The sequence below is a fragment of the Bison bison genome, unplaced genomic scaffold, assembly GCF_000754665.1.
Source record: "Bison bison bison isolate TAMUID 2011002044 unplaced genomic scaffold, Bison_UMD1.0 scf7180017864105, whole genome shotgun sequence".
NCBI lineage: Eukaryota > Metazoa > Chordata > Mammalia > Artiodactyla > Bovidae > Bison > Bison bison.
Window position 1 is genome coordinate 6,583,144 of NW_011494677.1, and position 13,729 is coordinate 6,596,872.

Sequence of the window (13,729 nt, forward strand, 5' to 3'; positions counted from 1 at the left end):
ACTGAGAAGGCATAAACTGCCTTACCTGTGAAGACTTCAGGCATTTTACAATGCAAAATAACTCCAAAATATCCACTTATATATTGTTGAGTGGACAAAAGATTGAGCACTTACTGAGCTAGACTTTCCCCAAAATGCCCTTTTTTTCTTATCTGACAGATTCATATACTAATGGTGAAGAAAGACTATATCGGCTCAGAGATGCAGCTATTTACTTATGTCTGTGTTTTAGTAAGTCAGAAAAATTTATCTTCATTTTCAGTCACCTAATGTTTATCCAAATACCTCTACCCATTTTGGTCTCTGCTATTTTATCCGCCCCCCAATATTATAAAAATGTCAAACATTCCATGAAGTTAAAATAATTGTATAATCCATACCCATGTTCCCACATCTCAATTCTACTGTGAACACTGTACTATACTTGCTTTATAATATAATCACCCTATCCATCCATTAATCCACTTGGTGATACATTCAAAATAAAAGGCATACATCTCCCCTCTTCCTTTACATACTTCCACATGCATGTCTATGCTACATTATTTTTTACCAACAACATGAAATCTTTGTATACTTCATATCCTATAGAATTGTAAGATACAAACTCTTTGTTTTCTGTGGATTTGAGGGGCTAATTGCTTGCTACTGAAATTGAAGACCAAAACCTGCAAATTATTGCCTGATCTAGATGAAAGTGAGTTTAGGTAAGACCAGGAGAAGGAAAGACCTCAATATTGTCAAATGTATAGAGTTGTCTTGAGTAAATGTTGCATAAAATTAAAATTCCAGTCTTTAGTCTTCATTCAAGAGACAGTGACAATCCTATTTGCATTTGCTTCATGATTTCATAAATCGACAGATGACAACATGGCATATTAGATCATTAGAACATCATTACTGAGGCTTACGTCTATGAGGCTTCTCTTATGAAGGCAACTATGACATTTTTTTGGTCTGGGTCAAGTGTTTGACAAGGGCAAACCTCCAGGCCAGTACCATCCACCTGTTTATCAGATGCCAGCTCACAATGGGCACAAGGCCGAGGTAGGAAATAATACAAACAGTAATTTTCAGAGTTAATGATCTAAAATAATTATAGCAAATGTAGCAGTTGTTTGCAAGTTGTTTGGCAAAGCTAAAAAACCAAGCAAGGAAAAAAAATGTATTTAAACCCTTGAAATAATCTTGTTAAGTCCCCAGTGCAGGCAGTAGTTTTCCTACTTCAGGGTCAGGGGAAGCTTCTCTGGTGGCTCAGATGGTAAAGAATCTGCCTGTAATGTGGGAGACCAGATTTGATCTCTGGGTTGGGAAGATCCCCTGGAGAAGGAAATTGCAACCCACTCCAGTATTCTTGCCTGGAGAATCCCATGGACAGAGGAGCCTGGCGGGCCACAGTCCATGGGGTCACAAAGAGTTGAACACGACTGAGTGACTAATACCTTCATTTTCACCTCGGTGCCATGCTGATAGAGAAAACCCTCTCAGTCTGATAAAAACACTCCTCTCTTATTACATAGTGACTGTTCATTGTATCATCTCAGGCACAGATTCTGCTGCTTGCATTGCAAAGACTTCCTGGTCTTTTCTCAGCAGAAGTCTATCTTCTGTTTATTTCTCATTGTAACTGCTCATGTGTCAATGATTATGTTTATGATTTGATTTATAATGAGTTCATTACATGTACATCTGCCCCATTATTAGTACACGGCACCTCCCTCATATTCGAAAATGCCAGTCATGAGACTTGACTTCTGCTAAATGCCCAAGGGATGTTGAGCAAATTAAAGTTGAAGCTCATGCCACATCATTTCATCCCAGGTGGTGGGGAGGGGACATCCTGCAGTACTCCTTCTGAGAATCCACTGACCAACTTAAAAGGGACAGCAATAAAAGCTTTGACTCTGAAGCCCCAGAGAAAATGCATCAACAGTCTGTTTTTCATTGAACCCCCCCAATTAATAGACCCTGCTTGAACCCCAGGTCGCCCCTGAAATGCATGGCTATTCAAGTGAATTTTTATCTTGGCCAAAGATTATTTTTAAAGAGTTCCTTTCTTAACAGAAAGAGCAAAAATATTTTACAGGAGATAAGATTTGGTTTTATGTCCTGTCATTCTTTTGATCAAAAAGATGCTCTCTGTTTTCTATATTTCTTTTTCCTCTCCTGCCTTCCACTTCCTACTGTGTTTAAAAAGGGGCACTTGGATGCCAAGGAAAACATGCTCATTTCGTTCAGCATCCCAGGGGAACAGGCACCACGGGTCTACGCCATGTTTGGCAATTTCTTTCCCCTCATCAATTTATCAGAACAGGTCTCCAGCACGACAATGACACCGCTTGCATTTCCCCAGCAAATTTATCAGCTCCTGTCATTATAAATCTGCATTTGGATATTTTTAGCGCGCCTAGCAAGAGAACAGTTCTCCTGAGACTCAATGTCAATGCTGCCGTATGAATCAGTCCCGCAAAGGGAGGGGGAGCTGCAATCTCAGAGTCACTGTGTTTTGTGTGTGTTTTGTTTTGTTTTTGCCCGCCTGGAGCTGGAATCACCTCTTTGGCTCCCTGCCCAAAATGCTCTGTAGGCTGCTCCAGCTCATGGGGCCCCAAGTGGTGCTCTGTCTCTATCTGGCCCTGCGACACACCATACAGCTGAACCACCCCTGACTTCTGCCTGACGGACGATCGTTCAGGTGCAAAGCAAACCCTCAGAAGGCAAGATGACGAGGCTTCAAAGAACAGATACCCAAACTCAGAGCACGGATGAAGTACAGGAGGCAAACACACCATCTCAAGGGAAAAGTCAGCCTCCAATGCATTTCAGTCTGGACCTCTTTGTGTTTTGACAGTTATTTTCCCCAACTATCATGAGGAACGGAGGAAGACGGGGAACTGCGACATCCTCAAACAATCCCTTCAACCTGACAAATGAGCAAAATATTACCGTGACGTTAATAAGAGGATGAACTGTCAGTGAATCCATGGTACCGCATTACCCTAATCACTGTTATTTTCCATGACTCAGATTCGAAGTACTTTCAATTTAAGTCCCTTTGGAAAGTGATTTGCACAGTGTCCTTTCCTGATAGTTCTGTTCCTTTTTTGGTCAGTTATTTAAAACGCCATACTCACCTTGGGAAGACCAACATGTCCAGGGCTTAGAGAACGCAAGGTTCTGGGAGCCGCGGAAACACAGCCTGCCTTTGATTCCTCTGGAGCCACCGCGATGTGGAAGGCAAATACCACAAGGAGAGAAAACATTATGTGATTTAGGGTTTGGCTTACACAGGATGATACGGATTATTCCCATTTAAATGGGGTGTGGAGGCAGACAAAACAAAAGGAAAAAAAAAAAAACCTAAAAACTCAGAATGATATAGAATGCTAAGAAGTTAGCTGGTTGACTCTAGCCTCAGTTCAAAAATGAAGGAGCTGCTGGAGGGGACCCTGACTGAGCTGTTCTAGCTGCCACATGATCAAACTGTTTGATTCTTACCAACCTGTTTTGTTTTCCCAGTCTCCGGGAGAGAAATGGCTATATAAAGCTGTTTTGTGGTCAACTGAATCTAGGAAAAAGTCCTCCTACCAGTTTTGTTCCCACTTCTCACCCCTAAGTTCGCCCCCAAATAATAAGATTCAGTGTCTCCAAAGGATGCCATGGAACACAAACCCAAAGGCTATATAAAGAGACACAGAAACCTTTTGGAGATAACTTAAGGAACCTCGGTCACACTAATAGCATTCATTGGTAACTTTCAATGCCTCATCCGTATTTTCCACTGTGGGCAATTATCTTTCATATTCATCCTCTTCCTTCCCAATTTAGACTGTCTTTACCCGAGCTCCAGTCTTTCCCAAAGTCTAAGAAGAGCACCCTCAAGATCCATACTGTTTATCTCCCCACTCCAAACCTTCATCTAGTCACTGAACATCCATTATGTACCTCCTGGAGGACGGTGGGAGGGTGACAAATGGAGAGAAGACAAAGTGAAAAGTTTGAGACAGTGAAGTCAGAATAGCCAAGACATGCTAATGGACAGGGTAAGATGTGTATGTGAGAATAAAGGAGGAATCACAGATGATTTCTGGTTTTCCTAAGCAATGGAACTGACGATGGAAAAGACTAAAGGAAAAACTAAACTGAGACTGGAAAACAATGTCATGTTTGTATGAACTAAGTTGGGATAAATCAAAATATCCAAGGTGTTTTATACATGTGAAAACACAAATCCACTGCTGGCCACAGAAGTACATCATACCAATAAGGTTTAGAACCCCTGACAGAAGATGTCCCAGGGCAGAAGACTAAAGGCAAGAGTGGACGCATCAGAAATCAAAGTAAAATGCTCCAATAGCAGAAGTTAGGCATAAGAAGCGTTATTATCAAGTGGAAAGGAACCACTAATGATTTCAGAGGCAACTCAGGTGACTATGACATAAGAAATAGCATGGTCTGAATGTTTGTATCCCTCCAAAATATCTAGGTTAAAATTCTAATGCCCAATGCAAGGGTATCAGGAGAGGGGCCATTGAGAGGGACTTTAGTCATGAGGGTGGAACCATCATGAATGGGACTAATGTTATTTTATAACAGAGACCTCACAGAGCTCCCTCACTCTTTTCATCATGTGAGGACAGTATGAGGGCCCTCAACCAGCCATGCTGGCACCTTGATCTTGAACTTGCAGCCTCGAGAACTGTGAGAAATAAATTTCTATTTTTTTTGTAAATGACCTGGTCTGTGGTATTCTGTTATAACAGCCCTGATGGACAAGATGGGAAGTAAGGGAGGGTATTATTTTAAGGAGGGAGTGGTTAATCATGGCAATGGCTGCTAAGAAATCCAGTGACATAAAGACAGTACACAGGAAATTGATGACCTTGTTAATGATTTCATTTCCATGGTAGTGGCAGATACCTGTATGAATGGGTTGAAGACCAAAGAGAAGGTAAAGAATAAGAGACGATATATATGTGGAAATCTAGAAAAATATTATAGATGAACTTATCTGCAAAGCAGAAATAGAGAAACAGAGAACAAATGGATGGACACCAAGGAAGGAAGGAGCGGTGAAATGGATTGGGAAGTTGGGACTGACAGATACACACTGCTGCTGCTGCTTCTAAGTCGCTTCAGTCGTGTCCGACTCTGTGCGACCCCATAGACGGCAGCCCACCAGGCTGCCCCGGCCCTGGGATTCTCCAGGCAAGAACACTGGAGTGGGTTGCCATTTCCTTCTCCAATGCATGAAAGTGAAAAGTGAAAGTGAAGTCACTCAGACTGCAGCCTACCAGGCTCCTCCATCCATGGGGTTTTCCAGGCAAGAGTACTGGAGTGGGGTGCCAATGCCTTCTCCATATACACACTACTATGCAGAAAATAGATAACTAATGAGAAGCTACTGTATAGCACAGGGAACTCTACTCAGTGCTCTGTGGTGACCTAAATGGGAAGGAAATCCAAAAAAGAGGGCATATATGTGTATGTATGGCTGATTCGCCTTGCTGTATAGTAGAAACTAATACAACATTGTAAAGCAACTATACTCCAAAAAATTAAAAAAGAATAGAGATGATTAATGTAGATATTTTTCAAGAAATTAACTAGGAGGGGAAAAAAAAATGAGGTGACAGCTAGAGGGGGATATGGGGTTAAGTAAGAATTCCGTTAACATGTGAAATTTCTGAATTTATCTAGCTCTCAGTTTCCTCATCTATAAAATAACAATAGGATCTAACTCATAAATTTGTTAGGATTAAAGAAAATAATGTGTGTGAAAGGCTTGGCACAGTGCCTGACAAATTGTAATTACTCAATAAATATTAGATCTTATCATAACCTTTTATTGTTCAGATCTATAATATGATCCTCACCACATATTACAGTAATTTTTTAATGTTTCTTTTTTCTGAATTGGAAAATATAAAAATCACTTAATAATTTTTGTTCGCACTGAACTGCAATTAAATTGAATCAAAACTCAATTCAACTGACAAAAAAAATGGTGAAGAAGGAATCAAGTCCTTTCAAGACTTTTGGTTCCAATCTGACCTTGTCTCCAGTTGGCCATCCACAGCACACACAGCCAGGGGCAGGGGAAAGGATAATAGCATGAATCACCATGTAGGCAGCCAAGTCACCTCTCATTTAGATTTATGAATGTCATATTCTTTATTGACTTTCAATAGAGTTTCTAATCAGAAAGATTCCAAACAGGTTTCAGCCATCTCATTAGGCCACAGGAAATTGGATAAAGAGGATAACCTCTGAAATCCTCCCTTAGTCATTGATCTTTGGGAAATTAGCTCTCGATCGCTCTGCAGATTATAAACATGTCCAGTAAACATGACCTCCATCTCGATTTGCCCAGCAATTGCAACTGCACTTGGCAGCAGAGAAAACGCCTGCCAAGGTCCAAGCAGCTGTAGCAGGTGCTGTATAAATCACCACAGGAAGCTTACATGTATTCCACCGGGGCTCCAAGCCTTCCAAGTAGATTATCTGCATAGATCTCGGGGTGGCAAAGTGGCATTATGAACACGCAACTCCCATATCCATTTTCTTTCCATTTACCTGAATGTCAGAGTTGTTGAGCAAGAAAACTACATGCTTCAACAAGGAAAAGCTCTACGGCTAAAGTGGAAGATACATTTCAATAAGAGCAGTGCTCAAGGAAAGTGAAAATGGTAAGAAGGGGAAAGAAGGTTTAAAGACGGGATGCTCTGGTAAAGACTCTTGTTTACACTATATCTGCTTTATAGAAATATATATTATACAAACACATACATATGGACATGTATATGTTTATATGTATGAGTGCACATAAACATTCCAATTCTCAAAACCCCTGCCCCTTTATATGTGGATCTACTCATTGAGGTTAAGGAGCCAAAGGATTCAAAACATTACTTCTTAAGGCGAATTTCTACGCTCGAGTGGCATGTGATTGAAATGATCAGTGTTTAATATCATGAATGCGTGTGCATGCCGAGTGTTGAATGAACAAATAAGCAAACAGCTAGGCTGTTAAGATACAGAGCCAGAGGAATATAGTTTCTCCTCCATGACCCATCTTAGACTTGTTAACAGGGAATAATAACGAAAACAACATACCTGAAGACAGGAAGAAAAAAACTGCATTTCAGCTTAAGACTGGAAGAAAAGGTTATATGCTAAATTACAACCATTCTTTTATAAACAAGTGCACAAAATATTGTTTGGATTTAGCATATGATTAGAGAAACAGAAGTTAGATCTATATTTATTCTATCTGCTGAGAAGTAACATGGCATGCATGAAACTTTACTGGTTTTCCAAATCTAAATCTTCTTATAGGTCTCTTATTCCTCTTAATTTAAATGCAGACAGAAAAAGTCAGAGCTTCCATGTACACTTGGGCAGGCTGTGCTCTAGACAAAGGTATCTGAACTAAGAAGAGATCAGTGGGTCCTTAAAACCTGGCTGTGCTCTGCTCTCCCAGCGATGTGTCCAGGCATGGGTTGCCTCTTTCTGCAGACGATGCCTTTTTCCAAATTTCAGAGAGGCACCCTCCAGGCTCCTCTGTTCATGGGATACTCCAGGCAAGAATACTGAAGTAGGTTGCAATTTTCTTCTCCAGGGGATCTTCCCAACCCAGGGACTGAAACTTCATCTCCTGTGTCTCCTGTATTGGCAGGCAGATTCTTTACCACTGTGTAATCTTGGCAGCCCCTGAAAACGTTTTCTTTTCTGAGTTGCGGTAATCACAAAGAGTGATACATATCAGGTCATATCATAGTGCCAGGCACATCATAGATATTCCCTAAATACACCTATGGTTCTTATTTGGTTTTAAAAATCTGTTCATTTTATAAGTTGGATATAAATCATCATCACTCAAAACCAGAGACAATTACTGAACATTCGGATAGAAAGACAGTTGCTAACTCCTTGCAAGCACATGCCTATGTGATCTTTTTGGCCCTCCATATGCATTCAGGATTTTAAAACAATAAAAAACTGAAGAGAAAGCAGGGTGGGCACCAGCACTGTTACAGAAAGCTTCCCTAATCCAGAGGATAATGGAAACTGTCAATAAAAGTTGGACATCCTAAAGGATAAATGCCTGATGTCAGACAAACTTGATGAATTGTTTAGACGATTTTCAAGTGGTGCAGGAAAAGCACACATTATAGTCACTTGGATACAAGAACAGGGTGCTCACAGAGGAAACCAGATGAAACACTGGCCAAGAAAAGGAATAAGGTAAAATAAAGTAATGACCATCAAGTTGTGGGGGCAGTCTAGAGAAATTCCACAGATGTCTGTGTTAAGTCCTCTCTTCTGTTTATTCATCTTTATTAATGATCTTCAGAAGGCAGTAAACAGCATGCTAATGAAATCTGCAGATGATAGTAAGCTGTGGAATGTTGCAAAACATCAGCAAGGACAGAGAAATAATACAGATGGTCTGAGAGGAGTTACAGATCCCGGGATCAAGTAACAAAATGAGAGTCAGGTTGGGAAGAGGCCAGCTTATACACTAGGGGAAAATGAATGAAAACACAGATATTCACAGGGAAGAAAAAAATGTAGAAAGGAGGTCTTCTGAGAAGGATCTCTTGGAAAGCTGAGGCTGGACCACAGCTACCATCCAGACGAGTTTGGGCAGCAAAATGGCAACCCAAATGGAAGTATAACAATGAACCGCAGATGGAAAGACATCACAGCAAAAGAGGTGCAAATTATTTCTCTCCATTCAATTCTCAAGTGGTTGCACCTGGAATACTGCTTGCTTTTGGTGTACCAGAGACTCTGGTACAGATTGAGAGCATACGAGCAGAGATGCAAGTAACAGGAAGCCTGTTAAAACAGAAGATTAGAAGAGCAAAGTATGGAGGACTTGGCTAAAGCACACAGAATAAAGTCTGGTGACAGTCTATAAACTCTGGAAATAAAAAAGGAAACTGGGATGGTAAAAGTCAAAGTAGCAGAGTGAAAAAAGAACATACTAAGTTAAAGAGAGAATGCAGCTTGAATCATGGGGCAAAATTCCAAGTACATCAACTATGGAAACGGTGTCATGAATTGTTCTGGAGAACACACAAGATCAAGGTCAAAGATTACTCAGAGTAGGAAGCTTAGAATGATACAAGGCATTTACGCTAAGGTAAGAAAGACCTCAGGAAATGTTAATCTACATCTATGTCTCTGGACAGGAGTACGTCTAAATCATTCCTAATAAATTATAATTCATACTATTTCCAAAGAATTCAAGATAAGGAGTATGTTGGAAGAAAACTGGTCAACAGAGAGAGTTTTGACAAGTTAATTTTCTACTTGACATATTGGGAAACCTAGTTGCTTTTGACACCGAATCATTCTGTGACCCCAAAACATTCATTTGAATACTGCATACATGTGGTTTTTCAGACTCAAAGTCAAAATACAGAACTACTCACCACTGAACAAAAATTTGAAATGAATTAAATACTTAAACATAAGACCTGAAACTATAAAATCCTCAGAGTAAAACATAAAAGTTCCTTGACGTCGCGCTTGGCACTAACTTTTGGATGTAACACCAAAAACACAGTAAAAGCAAAAATTAATAGTAGAACTATATCAAAATGTAAAGCTTCTACACAAGTAAAAGAAAGAGTCAACAAAATTAAAAAGAACCTACATCCAGTAGTCATGTATGGAGGTGAGAGTTGGACTATAAAGAAAGCTGAGCACCGAAGAATTATGCTTTTGAACTGTGGTGTTGGAGAAGACCCTTGAGAGTCCCTTGGGCAGCAAGGAGATCCAACCAGTCCATCCTAAAGGAAATCAGTCCTGAATATTCACTGGAAAGACTGATGCTGAAGCTGAAACTGCAAAACTTTGGCCATCTGATGCGAAGAATTGACTCATTTGAAAAGACCCTAATGCTGGGAAAGATTGAAGGCAGGAGAGGAAGGGACGACAGAGGATGAGATGGTTGGATGGCATCACCAACCCGACAGACAAGAGTTTGAGAAAGCTCTGGGAGTTGGTGATGGGCAGGGAAGCCTGGTGTGCTGTGGTCCATGGGGTCACAAAGAGTCAGACATGATTGAGCGACTGAACTGACGGACTGACATACTGGGAGAATATGTTTGCAAATCATCCATTCATAAAGGGTAAATATCAAAAATATGTAACAGAGCTCATGCAACTCAACAGTATCAAACAAAAACCACTAATTCAATTTAAAAATGGACAAAGAAACTAAACAGACATTTCTCCAAAGAATACATACAACAGGTAATGAAAAAGATGACTGACATCTTAGCCATCAGGAAAATGCAAATCAAAACACCTGTGAGATATTACCTCACATATGTTGGAATGGTTACCATTAAAAAAACACAAGAAATAGCAAGTGTTGGCAAGGATATGGAGAAAAGGGAACCTTTGGACCTTTGAACCCCATTGGTGGGAACGTAAATTGGTACAGCCCCTAAGGGAAACAGTATGGAAGTTCTTCAAAAACTTAAAATAGAATTACAACATGTCAGGCTTCCCTTATGATTTAGTGGTACAGAATCTGCTTGCCAATGCAAAAGACCAGGGATCAAACCCTGGGTTGGGAAGATCCCCTGGAGAAGGAAGTGGCAACCCACTCCAATATTCTTGTCTGGAAAATCCCATAGACAGAGGAGCCTAGCAGGCTACAGAGGTTGGGGTCACAAAGAGTTAGACATGACTTAACAACTAAACAACAACAGCAACAACCATATGATCCAACAATTCCACCTCTGGGATAGCCAGATGAAGCGAAAACAGGATTCTGAAGCATTATCTGCACTCGCATGATCATTGTAGCATTATTTCCAATACCCAACATATGGAAACACCCTAACTGTCTGTCAACAGATTAAAAGATAAAGAAGACGTGTATACATATGTGTATGTGTTTGTGAATGAATGTTATTCAGCCAGGAGAAAGAAGGAAATTCTGCCATTTGCAATAACATGGATGGAACTTGACACTTTTTTATAGTAAATGCAAATAAGCAAGTCAGGGAAAAACAAATACTACATGATATCACTTATATGAGGAATGTGAAACAAAACACAGAAACTGAGAGAAGAATGGTTGTTGCAAGGGGTTGAAGGGTGGGAGAAATAGGGAGATGGTGATCAAAGGGTATAAAATTCCAGTTTTAAGATAAATAAGTTCTGGAGATCTAATATATAACATGATGATGACAGTAATACTGTATTAAATATTTTAAAGCTGCTAAGAGAGTAAATCCTAAATGTTCTCACCACAAAAAAAGAAATAGTAATTATGGTGACATGGTGGCATGATGGCGGTGTTAGCTAACACTACAAAATAATTTTGAGTATGTAAGTGAAAGAAATAAACACATTCTATACCTTAAACTCACACAATGTTATATGTCAGCTGTATCTCAATAAAGCTAGAAAAAATAATGACAATAATACATACATAAAGGAGACCCCAGAGAGCTCTCTTACCCTTCTTGCTATCTGAGAACATAGCAAAAAGACAGCTGCGAGCTCATGACCTCATTTAAACCTAATTATTTCCCCTAAGCTCAGCTTCCTAAAACCATTAGTTTGGAGGGATAGAGTTTCAACATATGAATTGCGTGGGGAAGGATACAAACATTTGGTCGATAGCACTGGTGTAGGAAATATGGTGACAGAAAGTACTTACAACAACCCAGTACCCTGAAAGGGACACAGGAGGTGTGGGTTCTTATTTTACCCCGTTCACTAACTTGGGAAATAAAGAGCTGGAGCCAGAAGGTCTAGAATTAAATCCCAGCACTATTTCTTACTAGCTAGGAATTCTTAGTAAAGTCTTCTCATTTGTAAGGTAGTTTCAATAATCGTACGTGCTATATGCGATCTCTGTGATGATTAAATGAGTGATACATATTAAAATGTTACAGCTGTCTGACAAATAGTAGGCATTCATTATCACTACATGCAATCTCCATTTTTCAAAGCTTCCTTCTTTGTAAAATTAAAGGCCTGGATGAGCTCAAGCTAGCCTCTGAGTTCTGTATTAAGAGTTGTTCTTTGAAGTCAGAGCTTCTAATTAAGCTACAGAGACAAAATTAACATTTGTGAAAGAGAAAAGGGCTAAAGAATATGTCACTCTGTGTAGTGCTAGTCACATGTGCCAAATAAAGGAAGAGAAAAATAAATCAATGTTCATTACAATGGCTGGAAAAGGCACGTGGAGTTAGAACTGAAGACTGGCTATCACTTGGGTAAAGAGTCATGAGATTATCTTAGATTGAGGACTAGTTAAAAAAAAAAACAAAACTGCCACCTTGGAGAATGTGAGGGGATTGAAACCAAATCATGAGAACATTAATGCCAGAACAGCATACAGTCTTGGAGCAGCAGGCAATAGGAAACATTTATGGCTTCCCTATGGATGTCTTCTCATTAAGGTTCTAATCCAATTGCACATTCTTTCATCTCACGTTTAGCTGTAAAAATGATTATGCATTCAGTTACCTCAACAAACTTGGCTCCATTTATCCATATATTTAGAGGCTGAGCAAGTCAGCATGTCTTCATCTCACCACAATCACACTGCCCTTTTCTTCACCAGATCATCTTATTTCTCTTGCTTCCTCACCAGATACTTCTAGCTCATCCCTTCCAATTTAGACAAATCTGTTTGCAGTCCAGTATTTCTTGCGTTTTTTTAATTTTATTTAATTTTTAAACTTTACATAATTGTATTAGTTTTGCCAAATATCAAAATGAATCCATCACAGGTATACATGTGTTCCCCATCCTGAACCCTCCTCCCTCCTCCCTCCCCATACCATCCCTCTGGGTCGTCCCAGTGCACTAGCCCCAAGCATCCAGTATCGTGCATCGAACCTGGACTGGCATCTCGTTTCATACATGATATTTTACATGTTTCAATGCCATTCTCTCAAATCTTCCCACCCTCTCCCTCTCCCACAGAGTCCATAAGACTGTTCTATACAATACTGTCTCTTTTGCTGTCTCGTACACAGGGTTATTGTTACCATCTTTCTAAATTCCATATATATGCGTTAGTATACTGTATTGGTGTCTTTCCTTCTGGCTTACTTCACTCTGTATAATAGGCTCCAGTTTCATCCACCTCATTAGAACTGATTCAAATGTATTCTTTTTAATGGCTGAGTAATACTCCATTGTGTATATGTACCACTGCTTTCTTATCCATTCATCTGCTGATGGGCATCTAGGTTGCTTCCATGTCCTGGCTATTATAAACAGTGCTGCGATGAACATTGGGGTACATGTGTCTCTTTCAATTCTGGTTTCCTCAGTGTGTATGCCCAGCAGTGGGATTGCTAGATCATAAGGCAGTTCTATTTCCAGTTTTTTAAGGAATCTCCACACTGTTCTCCATAGTGGCTGTACTAGTTTGCATTCCCACCAACAGTGTAAGAGGGTTCCCTTTTCTCCACACCCTCTCCAGCATTTATTATTTGTAGACTTTTGGATGGCAGCCATTCTGACTGGCGTGAAATAGTACCTCATAGTGGTTTTGATTTGCATTTCTCTGATAATGAGTGATGTTGAGCATCTTATCATGTGTTTGTTAGCCATCTGTATGTCTTCTTTGGAGAAATGTCTATTTAGTTCTTTGGCCCATTTTTTGATTGGGTTATTTATTTTTCTGGAGTTGAGCTGTAGGAGTTGCTTGTATATTTTTGAGATTAGTTGTTTGTCAGTT